The following is an 18810-nucleotide window of genomic DNA, read 5'->3' on the forward strand; positions in this document are numbered from 1 at the left end:
CTCTGGATGGCAATGGAAGGCACTGGCCATTAGCTCGGAGTCACTTGCAGTTCCTTGAGAATACAGATATTCCTAATATGTAATCTGATGTACGTGTCCTGTGGCCAATGAAGTATTTTCTTTGTGTTCCCTGGCAGATGTGTGGGTTCAGGCTGCACATGCAGGTGTTTGGGGGCTGGCTCATGTGGGATGAGGAGAGGTGGTAGCCTGTGGCTTGACAGAAAAAGAGAAAAAATAATCTGAACAATGTGTTGAAAAAGACTCCAGTCAGAGCTGCACAGGACCAGCTGTTTTTTTCTAATTAGAATAACAAGAATAGCACATGCTAAAATGTTTTTTTTCTCAAAAGCAATGAATGCTTCAGGAACTATAAGGGATGAGCTCTAAAACCTATTTAAATTAAGGAATGCTTCAGGAGCCATATGGAGAAGAAAAAGAAAAGGCAAAAGTAGAGAAATGTTTTATTTTTAGCTAAATCTGAAGCATTTCGATTCTTCATTCGATGTTACACAGAAATTATCTTACTTTTAAACTTCCAAAAATGTCAGTGCTGATGCTTATTGTATCATGGCTTAAACAAGATATTTCAAACACTTAGTGCATTTCAGCAGGGTGTTCTTGCAGGCATTGTAAATTCCATTCTATGCCCTGAACATGCACTAAGATATATCCCCTATGATATATATCTGGTAATGTATGGGAGCTGCACATAATGAAGTATGTGACAAACACTCAAAACACACCCTCTATCATCAGTCTTTTCTCCTCTTCTCTTTTTTCTTCTTCTTCTTTTTTTTTTTTTTTTCCTTCCACTTCGCCTGAAGCACTGATGATTCCAAACTTTGACTACAGGAATAACATTTGTAACAACTACGGCATTCTGGACATCTGCACTGTTAGAGTACTTTAGAATAAAGTCACATGGCCATAGGGAAATTTCACAGAATTCAAATCACAGTGACTTGCCAAGGTGTATAACGAGTTTGTTTTCAGCTGTTCTTCTCATGAATAATTACCAAGCAGGCATATCCTAAAGCTAGCACAAGCTGTCAGTTCACCAGAAATATTCAATATTTAAAACAGAATTTCGAATTTAGAATTTCATAAATGAAAATAATTACAGCACAGGCAAAATAGCACAGTTCAAATGCTGTCAGGTACTTCTTGCCTTTCCACGAGGCTTCCCACAACCAGACGCTGCAGTCACATTAAATTATTTTTACAACCTAAAGAAAATCATGCAAATGCAAGAGGAACTGCAAGGATCTTCTTTTTGCCTAGAACTAATACTTTGCTCTCATTTTCCTGACTATTCCTTCCCCAAGCACAGAAAGAGACAACACAGTTCAATCCCAAGACTTCCGTCTGTTCCGTTCCCTTTGGATCAAACGCACACCGCCTATCCTGCTGCACGCAGAGCCACCAGCAGTGCGGAGCTGCATGGGAAGGAGGACAGGCAGCAGTGAGGTGGAAGTGCAGGGGATGGGATCTCCAAGGCTCCCTGAGACCCTTCACCCCAGGCAGGTGCCCACAGGAGAGGCTTTGGGAAGGATTTCATGGTTGCTGTCCACCTGCCGGGGAGAAGGGACTGAGGCCAAGGGGAGCAGCTCAAGGACAAGGAGCTCACAGCCCCTCCAACATTCCCTGGGACCCCTCTGTTCCACCAGCACCTCTGTTCCACCAGCAAAGAGCAGCTCTTCTGTCCCTCCCATCCCTGGCATTGGGGTTTGCATCCCCAAGGGATGGTTGTGAGCCAAGGGAAAAGTGCTCGCCTTTCACACAGGGCTTAATATCGGCATATTATTCTAATATTATGAAAATCTTTATTGCAGTTTGAATAATGCCCTGAAATAGATATTGTGCTGGTTAATAAATTACATTTTCAAATGAGAGAGATTTTATCACCAAAACATCTCATGATTAATTTCTAATGTGAAGCTTATGGCCCGAACTTAAAACATTTGATTTTGCATTTGTGTTCAAAGGTTGAGCACTTAGTAAAGTTTTTATAAGAAACTTGCTGAATTTTTTTCTCCATATTGAAAAAAAAATCACTAACCTGTTAATCCACTATAACTTCATAACCTCAATTACAGCTCTTGAGATGAAGGTGATTAAAAATAACTATTTTCCCCTACTTTCAAAGAGCAGGTCACAACTTCCAAAGAAATCCTGTTTCAAATTTTGCAACGATACATTAAGGGCAATAATTAGAATTGGTCAGAAATGTTCTATAAGATGTTTCCCATTTCTCAACCAGTTCTAACTGTAACTACTTGGAGTTATGACATCTCAAGTAGTAGCACTGAAGTAAGTAGTGTTATTTCTATAGGAAGCAAGAGGAGATAATATAAAACTGTGTGTGCTATGAGAAAAATATAAGGTATTAAAATTAGGAACTCACAGCTCTCAAATTAAATTATGGACCATGAGGCCAAACTTCTGCTCTAACAGTTTGGTTTTTTTAATTAATAATTGATATTAATCAGCATTTTGCTGAACTTGGCCCACTGCTAAGATTTGTGGCCCCGTTTTCTAATACCTGTGACTAATTTGCTGCTGTTTGTGGTCAGCCCATGCTCCATCTAAACCCATCCTCATTGACCAAATCAATCAATAAATATGGGTGCCAGAGTTCACAGGGAAAAGCTGCAACTCCCTTTCTCCATTCTTCTGGATATGTTTGAGTCTCAAGGACTAAGACCTAATTTTTACAGTTGATTATTTCCAAGATCAACACAGCACTGCAAATATGCTTATACAGTTGGCATTCATCTTATTAATATTTTCAAGAAATTAATCAAAATTTTGCTTTTCTAACTGCTAGCCAATCAATAATCAAATACTATATTATTTACAAAGAGTTGAAAAAATGAGCATAAAAGAAAGCAAGAAAATTGAACCCCAGACAAAAATATGCACAATTCAGATTTTAATCCTATTATTTGCCAGAATGTGTGTTTAATTTTAAGCACAAAAATTAGTCCAGACTAATGATTTTGTAACCCTTCTCAAGTGGCTGAACAGGTTGGCTCATATTATTTCCTAAGCACATTTTGGATGGAAACACAGCAGCTGTAAATGGGGTAGGCGAAGCCCACAGCAGCACCTGATGTGCTGGTGATGGGATAGAATTAAAAATAAAAGTAAAAATAAAATTATTTGTGCATTTGGAAGAATAATCACTCCTGCCTAAAAATCACTTTTTTGGTTTATTTTGAAGTTATTTTCTAAATAAATAAATTGCTGCTGTGAAAAAAATATATATACCTAAAATCTGGGAAAAAAAATAGAAACATTCTCCCAAATCCCTCTTGTCAGTCCTGCCTTTTAAATGTTTTCCTTTTTTCCTGCAATACTTCTCCAAATTGTGTCTGTGGTTGATACTTCCTACCCTGCCTTCCTCCCATGGGGAGCTGGAGCTCCACCTTCTTCTCTTCACATTTGCAATCCATTTTAATAACTTTGTCTCCTCCAACAAATAAGAATTTTGCCATTGTCTTTAGGGGAACAAGAGGAGATTTTCAGGGAGCTGAGCTGTATAGGTTTTTGTCTCATTTTAATCAGGATGTTGGTTGCACAATTCAATACTGATTGTGTAATCAGAAAGCAAGAAGAAACACAACACAAATGAATTACTATGGAAAAATTGTCCTCATAATGGGGTCATGAAGCATAGAGATATACATTTATAATGCTCTGTCAAATTACATTATGCAAGGAAATAAATTATGTTAAGAGAAAATATGTTTTAATTACAAGCACAATACTTCTTCAAATTGGGGAAAAATTGCTAACCCTATTATTATTATTATTATTATTATTATTATTATTATTATTATTTAGCCTTGATATGCACAGAAGTGCCTGCACATCCCCTGCTGTTAAGGAGGCTGTGTGTGCACAAGAACACTGAAAATTTAGGAGTGTAACATTTTCCAATTATTCTCTTGCCTGTAGTTTTTTCCTGCCCATCAATGTGTAAAATAAAGAGACCCAAACAGTCAGACAACAGCAGTTTGTTGCCATGCACATGACAGCAGTTGTGCTGTGCTCTCACTAAGTGTGTGGCTCATAAAGTAGATTATTCAAATCACACAAGTAGAATACAGAATAATAAAATAAAGAGAAAGCGTAACATTTGGGGGGGGTGGGGGTTTAGTTTTCTTTTTTTTAAATCCAAACAGGATTTAAAGAAGAGCATCCTGGTGAGAAAGAGGATGTTGTCAGGTTACACAATTCACCTTGTAATTGTTAATGGAGTTTGAGTAAGTGCAAAGGCAAAGACAAACTTTATATAATCCATTATCAAGAACAGATATCCATTATAATAACACAGGTATGAGCCCTGCCTGCCTGTTAGATAAATTTAGAGATCTTATCCATCTTTTAAAACCTTTATTTTTCCATATTTTTCCAGTTTGGCCGCAAATCAAATCACAGTTGCTCGAAGTGCTGAGCAGCAAAGAGAGACAAGACTTTGCTCCCTCAGCCTGGCCACACAATTAACCCCAAATCAACAGCCACCAAAAAAAGGCTCAGCCCCCAAAGCTGTGCCAAGGGAAAGGGGGTCCCTCCTCCCAGCCCCAGATTTCTGGGGTAACAGCAAACAGCTTGGGAAAGACACAGGAATACAAAGCTGGGAAATATTCAGCCTTTGCTTCAGCACTCCTGTGAAAACTCTGAGCACACAAAAGCAGGAAAACACATGGGAAAGGGGAAGTTTGGCCGTGCACTTCTCGACCCAAAATTTCATTTTATTTGTTAAATTATTGCTTTAAAAAGAATTAAAAATCCTTGCCTGCTCATCCAAAAGGTTCATGGATACACTAAAACATCTTTCTTACCACAAGGTGGCATCTTCTTATTTTTATATGAAACATCTGACTATTTACATAATTTGAATAATTTTCAACACCTGAACGTTTCTGATTGGTTTTTTTTGTGACAGCCATTTAACATCTGTGCAGATACCCAGTGATGGTGTTAGACTTCACCACACAAATGCTCCTGGAAGTTTCTGTGGCTGCTTTTCATGGACCTGTTCACAGCCACCACATATACACTGAATCCCCTCCCCAACAATGTGCTGACAACACTCACAGGATCTCACAAATACTCCTTGAAAATTCCAGGGCAAGCCAAATTAAGAATTTACAGCACGTGTTCAAAATGCTGAGCTTTCTCCCCAAACTCCTATTGAAAAAGCACATTACTGGATATCTCAGCATGCAGATATTTTAAAATATAACACAGAAACCCACTACAGCCAGGGAACTTTACACTCCAGACTCTGTAACATAACTCAAACCAATTCTACAAACACAGGAAAACGCATAAAAAGCATCAGCAGGGTTTTGTTCAAATCTGCCCAGCTCACTACTAATAAAACCCCTATGAGAAGTAAAAAGGGAAAAGTTTAAAGCCTATCTCTAACAACTTTCATTTTGCACAGTCACTGGTCTCCTTCCAAAGGTGAAGATTTTCAGCTCATCAAGAGCACAATGTCCAGTGACAACGTTCAACTTAACACAAGCGGGAATTACTGCACAAAGTGAGAAATCAGAGCACTGAGTTCCTCTGACAGAACTCAATCTGACCCCACTGCTCTGAAATTGCTTTAAAAGCAAGAGAGAAAAAAGGAAATTTTTATTTTTAAAATACTACAAGTTCATTAAATGTGATCCCAGATCTGCTGATTCAACTGCAAAGGTGCTGGTGACTTCCAAAGGCTCTGGACTCGGGCTTCTGTCCCATAGCTAGGAGAAGTTTACCTTGCATAGTACACCACAAATTGAGAGAAATTCCATGCCAAAACTTTTTCAGGATGAAATTCAAATTTAATTCTTCTGAGATGTTTCAGAAATTCTTCTCTGCTTCCTCAAACTGGTCCTAACTACAAACTTTATTCTCACATACTCATCTGTTGCTAAGTTCAGGGACTTGACTTTATCTTTTAAAAGAAAATTGGCTTGGTTCCTTAATTTGAGACAATTTATCTCAAAGAAATTTTTATTTTAGATGCTTGATTGTGAAATGAAGGTTTTTGAGTTAAAGGGAAGAATTCTCTCCTTTGCAGCCAACAGTTTCTAGGCACGGTAATTCTGAATGTTGCACCATTGGAGAAGAGCATCAGAATATTTCCAAACCTGGTTCTTCCCAACTCTTTAAAGAAGATATTGGACACATATTTTTGTTTTCCATGTGCTCTCAGTTTTCCACTTTTTGTCCCACCTGAGACCCCCATCCAGGAGGTGGATGTGCAGATCCTGATCTGCTTGGCTGGGGATGAGTAACTTCCCCTGACAACAGAATCAGGGATCCATTTAGAGTAGTGAGACTGGGCTGAAATCACCTGCAAACACAAATGAAGCAATAGCTCCAACCATTACGTCTATTCCCAATTATTTGCAGCTGCAAAAACATACAGACAATATTTTTCACGCACAAAATGCCTTTTTTTGGCCCCAGACAAAAATCAGGTCCTATCTCTTATCTACTGTTCTGGTAAAGCTTTCAGAAAGCAAGTCCTAGAGCACTGAACTCATGTCTAGCAGACCATCTGCAGATCAAATTATTTCCAAAATTATCCAGTGAAGCCACACCACTTGGAAAAGACAGGTATGATTATTGCTTCTAAGATTACCTGAGAGCTGAAAAGAAAGAAACTCCCCACTCCTGAATGCACAAGCAATGGGTGCTTGTACAAACACACTACAAATGACACAGCTCCACCTCAAGCAGAAAACAACTTGTCAAACCTGGAGAAAACTCCTGAGGGAATTTTAAAGGGTATTCCTTTACAACTAACTAGCCTGTAAAAATTACTTAGTTTTGATTTAATGGCAAGTAGGTAAGAATAAAAACAATCCTGTGCTGTATCACTAAGCAGTTCTCTAGATGTTTGGAGCCAAAACAATCAAGGGGACAGTTGTATAAATGATCTTTTCTAGTTCCAGTGGAGCTGCACTAATTTAGGAGATGGAATTCTGGCCTAACACAGGAAACATCAGCACAAAGCCCAGTTTCACTTTACTGAACATGATCTTACTGGTAATTTTCTTTGTCAGAAAATGCCTTGGTTTGTGTGCAGACAATACAAACTGAGCAACTGCCCAGGTGTTAGAAGCACAGGATGGGACATCCTCGAGCACAGGCTCGTGCCTTCAGTCTCTTCTGGGCTATCAATTCATGCTTAGGAAGATAAAGGCTACCAACAAAATAACTCAGGGGCAAAATCCTCTGTGCTGAATGAAAAGGAGGATTACTGGTGCATTTACTGGGGGGTGACATCTAGCCCTCCACTGGACACCAGCCGGCCTAGCAGAGAAACTGTGACAATTCAAAGAAGTATTAAACTCCCCTTCTGTATTTTACACTTCACAGCAGATAAATTCATGTGGCTCAGGCAGTTCTGTTCAGAAACTGAGCACACCCTACAGAACACACAGATATTTGTTGGCCCTCACATCCAACTTCACTTCACCATTCTGTATCTGAGACCCTTCCCTGAGCAGCACAACCACTCCTCAAACAGCTCCTGGTCCAGCAGCACCTCTGCTGTTCTCACCACACCTCCTGCATTATCCTGAGCTCTTTTGCTTTTACCACAATTTAACAATGTAAATTAAAAGCCCCTGTGGTATTAGCAGTTACCATGGCTCACATGCAAGACTCTGCTGTTATTCCACCTTACACAGCAGCACTGAAGGAATTCTCAATCCCAATGTGCTTAGTGTAAGCAGCTGGCTTTTCCATGGCAGCTTTTTCAAGCTACCTCTCCATGAATTGCAAGAGAGGTATTGATAATTTCCAGCTAAATTGATACATTTTGCCTAGAAACCAGAATTCTTCCACATGTTAGTATAAGAAAATGAAAAGCAGATCTTTTATTTTGGGCTTCTCTGTTATTCTCATAAATAAGTGGAGCAGACAGCTGACATCTCCTTCTAGTTTACTCCACATTTCCTTTAATTTATCAATGCAAAGTTATTTAGCAGAGTGTCATTAATAGAATTTCTTCAAAGAGAGAAACATTATTAGATATGTTAAATCTCAACAATGTTGCTTCACAGCTGTAGCCATGGATTTTTTTAGGCATTAATTGAACATCTGTGCACTTTAATTAATTTGAAAAAAAATGCAGTGGGGGGGAAAAAGGCAACAGTAGGTACTGTTGAATTTAAGGAACTAATTTTAGTTTTCCAAGCTTCCTCAAATAATGATTCTTTTATGTACACATCAGAGCCTTAGCAGAGGTTATTTATCATGTGGCTACACTGCACAGGGTGAGGTTGATGCTCCTACACACCTGCAGCAAAGGAGCTGCCTGAAGTATCCAAGAGAATACTTGATAAGTATCCAAGACAATCCTTTCACTTGATGGTGAAAGGATTGTCTTGTCCTCTCCCTGAGCACCCAAAAAAGATCAAATTGTACCAAACAAAACCTGATGCACATACAATCTGGAACTGTCAGCCACAAGTGATGCCACATATGACAAACTTGTAAGCACCATCCACAGTTAGGATTACACCTTTCACATCAATCCTGAGGGGAAAACAGGAGCATTTTCTGCACAAATGATACGAACTAGGTGAAGGTGAGACTCTTGAGTCTTTCCAGATCTCCTTTAACAACTACTTGTCTGAGGGATGACACTCACTGAAGAGCTTAAATAATTATAATTAATCTCTGAGGAACATTAAAGGTGCAGAGAACCTGCAGAAAGCACCTTATTCCACAGTGCCCTTGTCTACACTGGAGTTTCTTCCTCACAAAGATCCATCACTGCTCATACTGCACTGAGCATTATTGTTTGATACTCTGCAAAACATTCCAGGCACTACTTCACATTAGAGGGGGAAAGAAAGGTGCCAAGAAAACACAACTTTTAAGATGGATTAAAGCATGGAATACCATCATTCCAAAGCTCTCCTGTTGAATCAGATAACCATAACTACTGGAGGCTATTTTGAAACACCTTTTACAGTGTCAGGACTATTCAATGTCATGTTCAAATCGCTCTGAGGCTGTTTGGGTTTTTTGTTGTGCTGCTGTCCATGAGAATACAACTCCCTGGCACCTTCCCAGCACGAGATGCATTGGAATAACCCCTGGGCTGGCCTTTGGCTGGCACTGGAATGCAGATTCCAAGCAGGTAAGAAGTTTCCCCACACACACTCCCGGTGTTCAGCTGCTCATAATCCGCAGCACTCACAATTTATCATCGAAGCCAGAGCCTTGCTGCCAACTTATCAAAGTGGCCACTGGATGCATCTGATCAAGTCTGAGCATCTGGCTCTTCCCTGTTCCTGACATTAGCACAGACAACAGAATCAGTGGACTATTGAATGCAATTACAGTAAGCGAGACAGACAATAAAGATTGATAGCGCCTTCTCTTTTTATCACACACAAAACTAGTGGGGGTTAAAGCTTTGCCTTGAGCTGCCTTCATTTAACAATGATTGAAAATATGCAATTGTGATGGTAAAACACTGCAGCCTGTACCACTTCATTTACTGGACACATTATCAAATTAAATGAAAAGTGAACTGCCAAAAGCAACAGTTATTATATATTAATGATGAATATTTACTTAGCATTGTTCACAAATCACACTGAGAACAGAATCCTTCTTGTTATCTTCTTTGCAGGCTACAGATGAGTAGTTTAACATTTCCATGTTTACGTTAAATCTTCTGTCTGCAAATCTCCAAATTCAGACATGTGCGAATGGTTTTGTGACCATCCATGTGGTTACAAACGTGTAATTAATAAAGTGCTCCAGCAGTAAATGAATCCTAATTGCTGCAGGATTCTTTACCTCAAATCACTGTTGGTATTCTTGAAAATACTTCACTAACCAAAGAAACTACAGAAAAATCGTATTTTGTTTCCAGCAGGCTTTTACATGGTGGGTTGTATGGTATGCAACAGCTTCCAACAAATGGAAAATCCAGGAGAAGCCAACATCGTGGATTTATCATGATTTATCCATCTGTTGTATGGGATTTCAAACTGGTTACTGGTCTTTGGTTACTGCTAAAAATATGTGGTACACTGGAAGTGCACTGACAAGTAAGCAGAGTTTTGCAAGTGAATGATTATTTTGCTTTAAAATTTATCTCCTTGTTTTTCAGGAGTTGTGCTAACGACAACATTCCAGCCTCAAATTAAAAGTAAATCATGTGCCAGCGGGTGCCAATAACCTATGGAATGCCAGAGCTGCTCACTTCATGGATATGGCCTAGTTTGAATTGATTTTTAGTAGTAGATAAACCAAGAAATTTTTTTATCAGGATGTCATGTAAGCATTGATGCCACACAGAAATTAAGAAAAAATGGTCTTTTCTACAACCTCAAACTACACTGTCAGTACTGTTAAAAATAAAATCCCCAAACCCCGTATATCTCTGGTCAATTTTAGATCAACTGCAATAAAGCAGCAGTTGGACAACTGCTGGGTTTGGGGTTCCATATCCCACAAATGCAAACATCTGGTCCTTGTCAGGCACTGAAATCCATGCTGGCAGATTTTGGCAATGCTTGCTCTAGAGAAGATCTTGATGCAGGCACTAATGTCTGTGCAAGTGGCATGGTGAGATATATGAGCCTAAATGACCAAACTGAAGTTTAAATAAAAACAGGCATTGGCTTTTTTGCCCCATGTGCAGCCCTGGATAGGAAAATAAAGCCATTTCTAAATACTCACCAATCTCTGAGATGTATTCTCCCAGTTTTCCTTCTTTTTTTCAAGCAAACCAATTACATTCCAGGAATTTGATTTTTACAAATTGTTGCTGTAAAGGCACTGTGGACTAAACAATACAAAAGAAGAAAACTGAGGAAAGAAGTTTGTTTTTTTCTGGCCATATGCTGGCATATAAACAATAAAAGTGACAAAGACACAAATATGCCACAATGGAAAACTATGTGCAGATCCCACGCAGTAAATTGAAAAAGCAACATGCTGCATGGTTCTGTTTAACAATAGTGCAAAAATAACTGTAGGAAACTCTGGCTAAGGCGGCCCACAGACAGTTTTGGAAGGGAGGCATCAATTGACAAACTACAAGTAGAACAAATGAATTTTCTTAAGCCTACTGAAAACAGGAAACCAAGGACGCTTCTATTTTCAAATGACATTTATTATCACTCCACCCCCTCCCCTTTTTAACCAGAAAACAAAGCTAAATTTAACTAAAACTTTTTCAAGAAACACAATCATTTTATTATGTTCCCATTTGCTGGAAGTATCTAGAAAAACTGTAAGTAGAGATTTTTTTCCCCCCATCTAAGCCACTTTTTCCATTTGAATCCCCATAAAAAGAAACAATGATCTGTTGCACAAAGCAAGAGAACTACTGAAACTTGGTTTGCCATGATCACTTTTTGCTCTGCCACACCAACTCAGGCCCCTCATCGTGCAAAGGACAGCAGTGAATGCTGTGGTGTGTCCCACTGCTGCTGCCAGCAGAGAGAAATGGCATCAAATGAGCCCTGTCCATGTTTTCCTCACTGAGGTATCCCCATCCCATATCCAGACACTGGTAATTATGCAACTCATAAAACATAATGACTTTGAGACGTTGCTCTGCTCTGCAAACAGGTTTAGAAATGCCAAAGTCACTGCAGGGAGAAGAGGAACAGACCACAGGCTGAACCTCACATCCTCAGCAAGCTGGGCTGGTAAGTGAGGTACACTCACAGAGCAGCTGAATGCCTTCAGAGGAGGCTACAACGTTACCCTGGAATTTTATTTTGGAAAATAAAACTGAACTGACAGTCACAGGAAAAAAAACCGACCAAGCAAAACAAAAGTTAAAAATTCTAACCTCGATCTGCCTCGAGTCTGGGAGAAACTGGATGAGCTCTGCTCATCCATTAGGGAAAGGCACAGTCCCCACACCTCAGGGAGAATCATTTTTAGAGATAATCAATTGCATCATAGTCACAAGGATCAACAAGTGTAGTGATAGATAAAGTGAACAGAGATTCTGATTTTCACAAAAGCTGTACTTCACATTTCCATATCCCTCCAATGTATTTCAGTCAAGATGTTGTCCAGCTGCCTCATATTTCAACAGGACAGGAATAATCAAGCCAGACATGTACCAGAGTCACTGGAGTGGGAGATTCTGCTGTCTAAGGTCTTCTCTGAAGAGCAATCAACCTTATTTTTTCTCTCATTTTGCCATTCCTATTGTGTCATATAAAAACAAAGAACCCACCACCAAATCCAAGAGTGAAGTCTCACTCGGTTTTCTCCAGAGCTGCCAGGAGAAGCCCAATTCCCAAGGCACCCTTCTGCCCTGAAGTGTTCCATGAACCTGGTGTGCTCCTTTCTCCAGGAAAGGCAGGTGCATTATTGCCAACACCCAGGAGTGTGGAATGGCAGTGCCACCATGCACATCCACAACAGCAAGGTACTGATGAATTTTAGTACCCTCTAAACACCCTCATTTGCTCACTTATTTTAAAATATTGCCATGTGACAATGGAACAGGTCACACAGTCAAAACACTATATGAAAAACAGAATAGGAAAATATCCCAGTGTATATTCCAGACCACTTCAGATCCAAAATCCACTGATCCAAGCACAATGCTCTTGCATCCCCTCTGAACTCTGACACAAAGCTTTGCTGTGGCATCAGACAAGAAACCCAACACCTTGTCTGCATCTGCCTAAACAATGTAATTTATTCATTGCTTAAAAAATACCACAGGTAATAATCCTTTATCCACAAATATCACAAGTTTAGGTAAAGAGCTTGTTTCAGCCACTTTGTCAGAGGCATGAAATAGGCAATATCATGCAAGATGAGAAATCTGAAAGGAGTATTTAGTGCAGAATGGAAAAACTGCTGTTGTCTAATATAAAAAGGTCCAACGTAGTCATGCTTTAACATTTCCCAAAAGCTAAATCATGTTATTCTGAGCACACCTTCATCATCATCTCCTCCCAGTCAAAAACTAATTTCATTTTTTGCGATGTCACAAGAAAAGAAACAGCCTCGGTATGGAATATGCAAAATATAAACTTGGTAAATTCTGAAAGACATTCCTCTCATCATCTTCCTGATTTAAAAACAGTTTCCTTAAAAAGGTTTAGCTAAGCCTTTACTCACACTTTTAAAAACTCAAGTCTGAAATGGACACAGAGAATGTTTGGGTCATCCTGCCTGTCTAACTCTGAGACCAAAAAGGACAATTGTCCACAGTAATAAGAACTTCACAGGTATTTAGAGAGTGACTGGATTGCAACAAAATCCAGTGCAGGATATCTGTTCACTGAACCTCACACGTCATCAAGGCAGCTTTTAATTTACTTATTTCTGCCCCTTCTGCAACATCCTAAGCCACAGTCACATTTTGTAACCATGATGGAGCATCTTCAAAAGTTAATTACAGCTGTGCTTGGCCTCTTCAGCAGAGGCAAAAAGGGAAATGTTCTGTTTCATGATGGTTTTGAATCAAATCTTTTCCTTAGCGAGTGTCCAGAGCAGAGAGATGTCAAAGCCTCTCTTAAGGCATTTCAATGAGAGCAGGCAGGTTTTGCAGACACCCTCCAAAAGCCATTGGGAGGAGGTCAGAATTCTCCTCTGGAGATCCCCATCTCCCTTAATTGACTGCAGAGGAATCCCAGCACAACTCATCTCCTATTTAGACACCTTGAACAAGGACCTAAAGCCAAGAAGAGGGGTCAGGATCCTGCAGGAAAAGCCACCAAACAGAAGCAGGTCCCTGGTAGCCCTCCCTCCCACATGAGCTGGAGCTCAGTACTTTTCCTGCCTATGTCTCAATTCCATGTGTGTGAAAAAGGATAACGTCCCTGCCCCAGCTCACAAGGGCACAATAAACACATTCATGATTATTATGCCCCCTGAAAATATGATAATGAAGTTTGTAAGTATGAGCAGCACCATCAGAAACGTTTCTGTGCACTGAGTTCCACTTACCAGCTCTCTCTGTCGTGCAGAATTTCCTTGGGCAGGGATCCTGTGGCACAACCTGGAGTGACCCTTGGCCTGTGCCCACCAGAAGCTTTGGAGCCCTTGTGAGCAAGGGCTGGGCTGGTGCCCCTCCAGGGGCACAGATGTGACTCTGCTTGGCAGGATGTCCACAGAGGATGGTGGCAGATGCTCCTGGTTTATTTCTTTAATTATGTTTCACATGCTCTGGAATTTCTCAGTCTCCTCAACTGTTAAATTCCATTACCACCTCCATTGCCTGACCAGGCCCCTTGGCACAGCAAATACAACTTCCAAAGGGGGCCCAAGGGACACCAACCCCAGAGTGCAAAAGTCTTTGGTGATGACCCTGCAGTGTCCCTGCTCAGCTGCAGGAGATGAGCACAAGCAGGAAGGCAGAGCCTGCTCTCCAGCCCCAGGAAACAATTCCTTAAAAGCTTTACAAGGTGACATTTTCCACTGTACCCCGTGGCACCACTTTTCCTCATCAGGCATTTAATAGCAAAAATACTGTCATTTAAATTCTTGAAAAATTATAATTTTAGTTAACTCTGAGATAGAGCAGGGAGTTAGAACAGGTCCCCCTTCTCAAGAATCCCTTCTCTGATTTGAGCTTGAAGGTGAGATCAGTGAAGCTGCAGAGTGCACTGATGGGAAACTGAGAAAAAGAAGGAAAATGGCAACTATTGAACTAGTCCTTACTCAGGACTAAAAAATCAGGCACTTAAAATCGGTGAAAAATATCTAGTTTACAGCTAAAAGCACAAACAGAGGAAATCTTCACTGGGGGCAAAACAATAATGTCAGCATTACCTTAGAAATGCCTCAGCTCAGTCCTTCAGTCCCAAGATCTCTTCAAAGCAGCTGATTCAGACTCTGGAAATTACAATAATAATAAAATATAATTAGGACAGAAAATATTATTATAATAATTCTGGAAGATCTTATTAAAAGAGCTAATAAAAGATGCTTTTCTCCTTCCTGCAGCCCCACACCTGCCCAAGAAAAGGGGAGAGAGCTGCAGGAGGGACACCTGGACATTTGGAGAGCCCTGAACACAGCAGCAGAGGGGCACGGTTGGCTCACCAAGAGATAATTGCTTCTTCCCTCTCCTCCCTAAATGTGATAAAATATAAATTATTTAAAAATTAGAGGCATTTAGAGTAACAGCCCTCCAAATGCACAGTATTTATTCCTTCTTTCATTGCCCACAGTTGATGGCATTGTCTGGCTTTGGTTGTGCTTTGCTATTTTTTTCCCTCCTCAGTTTACTCAGTATAAGGCTTGCACTGATCTCATCAATAAGAAATGAATTTTGGTAACTTTCAAAACCACTATATTATTTTTCCTTTTATTTGTAGTGAGTTTTTCTTCTCTCTGTGGTATTACTGCAATAAGTCAGTCATTATTTCTTTATGTTTTCCCTCCTTTCTTTAGTATTTCATTTCCCTTTACAGCACATCTCGTGATCACAAAGAAAACAGAGACACTTATTTCTTTTAACAGTTGAAATTGCTGCAAGTGATTTAACTGTCATTTAATCTGATTCCTCTCTTCTGTCTGTGGAGAAATATGTTTAATGTACTGGAAATTATGTTAATAAGAAAAAGCATTATCTCATTTAATGAAATAAATATACAAATATTTCAAAATAAAATAAAGAGGCAATCTTCACTGAGGAAAAAATGTCTCTTATGGTTTGCATAAAATAAACAAATGAGAAAAATTAATGAATACATTGAAATATACTGACAAAAATTATGCCTAAACTCAAAAGGGAAAAAATAAAGAGAAGGTGACTGAATTGCATCTCACCTAATCAGATGCTTTTTGAGACAACACAGAAGGAAGCTCAAAGGATCACAGTGCAAATTATTTTTTTAAATTATGTTTTTACCCTAGGCTAAACTTTTCTCCCCTCCTTTTAAAATCCCTCAATTTTCCTGCCTTTTTTTTGTTACTGCTTTATTTTCTTCAACTGGCATCAAAATAATATTTATTGTTTAATGACTGCAATTGCTTCATCCTTTAATTATCTTTGATCCTGTGCCACAAAACATATTTAATTTATGGCAAAGAACTTTGAGCCCCTCTGATTTAGTTAATTGTAACAATCAATAACTCTGTTTCTAAGCTTTTCCATTCTGAAGGATGTAACTAGCATACACTAAGGTTAAACAAATATTGTTAGTGGGGAGAGAAAAACTTGTAGCAATTATGTAATAAAAGCATGACCACTGCAACAGAAACACATAATTAGCGATTTAATTACAGACATCAAAACAAACTAAAGATGTCAATAAAAAAAAAAATCTCCTGTGACAAACTGATTTTATTTCCCTGTTCTGCAATTCTAGATCTTTATGTATTTCTTTCTGTTTTCTTGTTTTCCAGAAATGAAGAGCTCAAAACCCAAAGAAGAGACTCGGTGCCATCCGTTTGGGTGTGACTGTGGTAGGGATTTGATGAAATCCTGGGATTACTTTCTCACTGGCAGAATCAGTGCCTTCACTGCATCCCACAGGGGATTTTTTTAACTCCCCTTTCAAAGGGCCCAGCAGCACTGAGTGTGCCGTGGTGCCAATTCCCTAGGGGAGCTGCAGTCACTTGTGTCACGAACCTTCTCAAGGCATTTTCGAAGTGCACCAGTTTCTGTCTCTGCTTCCCCACTCCTCACAAAGTGCTGTGGATCATAACAGCTCCAGCTCAGCCACTTCTGCTACCCAGAATAAGCAGCCAGAGTGTGATGTGGAGAGATCTCAAGTGGCTTTCTCACTTGAAATCCAGAGTTTTACTTTCCTACAGTTTTTCTTTCGGTTTATGGGCTTGTGAGTGGGAATTTGAGGAGGACAGAAGTTGTGCAGTGAATTATTTGGGTCAGTATTAAACAGGTCACCTTTTCATTTTTAAAAAGTACCTAAAAATCCTTACAGTGAAATTCTAAACCCACTGAAGTCAGGAACAAAACTCCTAGTAGCTTCAGTGGGGATTTCAGCCTGGGCTTCCTGAAACACACAAGGGGCACAGCACAAGTCCAGATTCACCACTCCTGACAGAAATCTTCCATCTTGAGGGTCTGCACCTGATTCATCTGGATTGGAGGCTTAAGCTGCTTTTAACCATTTAATGAGATACAAAACAAATCCTAGAAAATGGTTGCTTTCAAGTGTAGCTTATCGTTCATGCAAAACAATAATCCATTTCAATAAATTTGGAATCACTATTTTCTATACACATATATAAAATCCCAGCCTCTGTACAAACACCAGAATTTGGTTTTAATTATGTACTTTCTTTTTCTGCTAAATTTCAATTCTACAGAAAACATTCCCTACAGTTTTTGTGATCAGGGTTTACAGAGATATTCAAGAGAGAATAACCCATCATAGTCACAACTTTATACTTTTAATTCTAGGTTTACCAGCATTTAAAAAAAAAAAAAGCTAAACCCCATTTTAGTTCTTTTATAACTAGAGCAAAGAGTGGTCATCAGTACAAATTACTTAGGAAATTATTCTCCTACTGGGAAAAAATATGGCACTGTTAATATGCAGAAATGGCTCCAAAGTGCTCTGGGTTGGACCCACAAATGTGGCTCCAGCCTCCAAAGTCCTGTGGGTTAGACCCAAAAAATGCGGCTCCAGGTTATATCCATAAAGCCAAGTTGAAAAATTATAATAATCTGATATATTCCTCTTGCAACAATACTTAAGGGAGCTGGATCAAAAGAGTGGAAGCATTGACATTTTTTATTTCAATGTCTTTTGAATGATCAAAAGACTATTGACATGAACAAACCATCCTGTCAAGTTACAAAGAAAGAACCCCAAAATCTCTTTTTAAAAAGGTGTCTGTTTTTAAACTTGCATCTAAAAAAAAATCTGTAAGCTCTGCCTGACACAAACCTGAATGTTTTCCCATTCAAGATCTTGAAAGACAGACATCCTTTATTCAAAGGATACTGGTACAGCAAAAGCTTAATGTTTTTAAGCAAAATCGAGTAAATCAAAGTTCCTAAAAGAAACACCTTCTTTTGTCTTCTTTTTTCCGAACACCTTTGTCTCTTTTCCAATTTCTTATCCTATTCTTGACAGTAAAAAAACCATGGAAGGAGACAGCAAAGCTACTTAAGGTGGCATTCAGCAATACATTTGGCTCCAAGGAATTCTTTTTTCACTGAACACACTCAGTATCCTGAATTTCAGCCATCTTGCACATTTAACTTTTCTTGTTTCAAGGCTAAATCTGGATGAAATCAAACCCAGGACTTCTTCCCTACATGTGCAGGGATAACTACAAATAGAGCCCTTTTCTACCCTGTGCTGTGAATAAAAATAAAATCCCTTCTCTGTGGGTACATCTTCCACCATATTTTGGGATCCATAAACTTGTCAAGAAAAAGGATGGCACAGACAGATCCTCACAAGCACATCTCCAACTCAGCCCATCTTCCAGCCCATCACAGGCTCTAGAAGAAATGGATGCCATGAGTAATGTCCATGTGGGACCTGCAGAGAAATGAGCTCCTGCTCCTCTGCAATGCTGAGGGAGCATTTCCCACTGCACAGCCTCTGCAGAAATCCACTGATCCCACTGAACTCTATGACCAGGGCCACACAGACTCAATGCCTGCTGCCAGAGGCAAAGGGGAAGATGCTGGTGCATCTTCCAGACCTTTTGGCTGCCATGGATTGAAGACATTCCTGCAACACCCTCTGCAGCACTGGAAGCTGAAAGGAAAAGCTAATAGTGTCTTATGTACTTCTGAAGTTCCTCCTGCCTCTTTCATGTCATTCCTTTAGACTATTATCAGTCTTTTTAAACATATTTGAA

At 39.5% G+C, this 18810-nt stretch overlaps 1 long non-coding RNA gene across 1 annotated transcript in view; it reads right to left on the reverse strand.

Moving 5' to 3' along the window:
• Positions 1–14857, reverse strand: part of LOC115948023 — a 321359-nt gene extending 306502 nt beyond the window's left edge. The window contains exon 1 of the long non-coding RNA XR_004081876.1: positions 14791–14857. This is a non-coding gene — a long non-coding RNA (uncharacterized LOC115948023). The remainder of the gene's footprint in view (positions 1–14790) is intronic.
• Positions 14858–18810: the final 3953 nt, after the last annotated feature.

Source organism: Geospiza fortis, unplaced genomic scaffold (assembly GCF_000277835.1).
Source record: "Geospiza fortis unplaced genomic scaffold, GeoFor_1.0 scaffold275, whole genome shotgun sequence".
In the NCBI taxonomy this organism is placed as follows: domain Eukaryota; kingdom Metazoa; phylum Chordata; class Aves; order Passeriformes; family Thraupidae; genus Geospiza; species Geospiza fortis.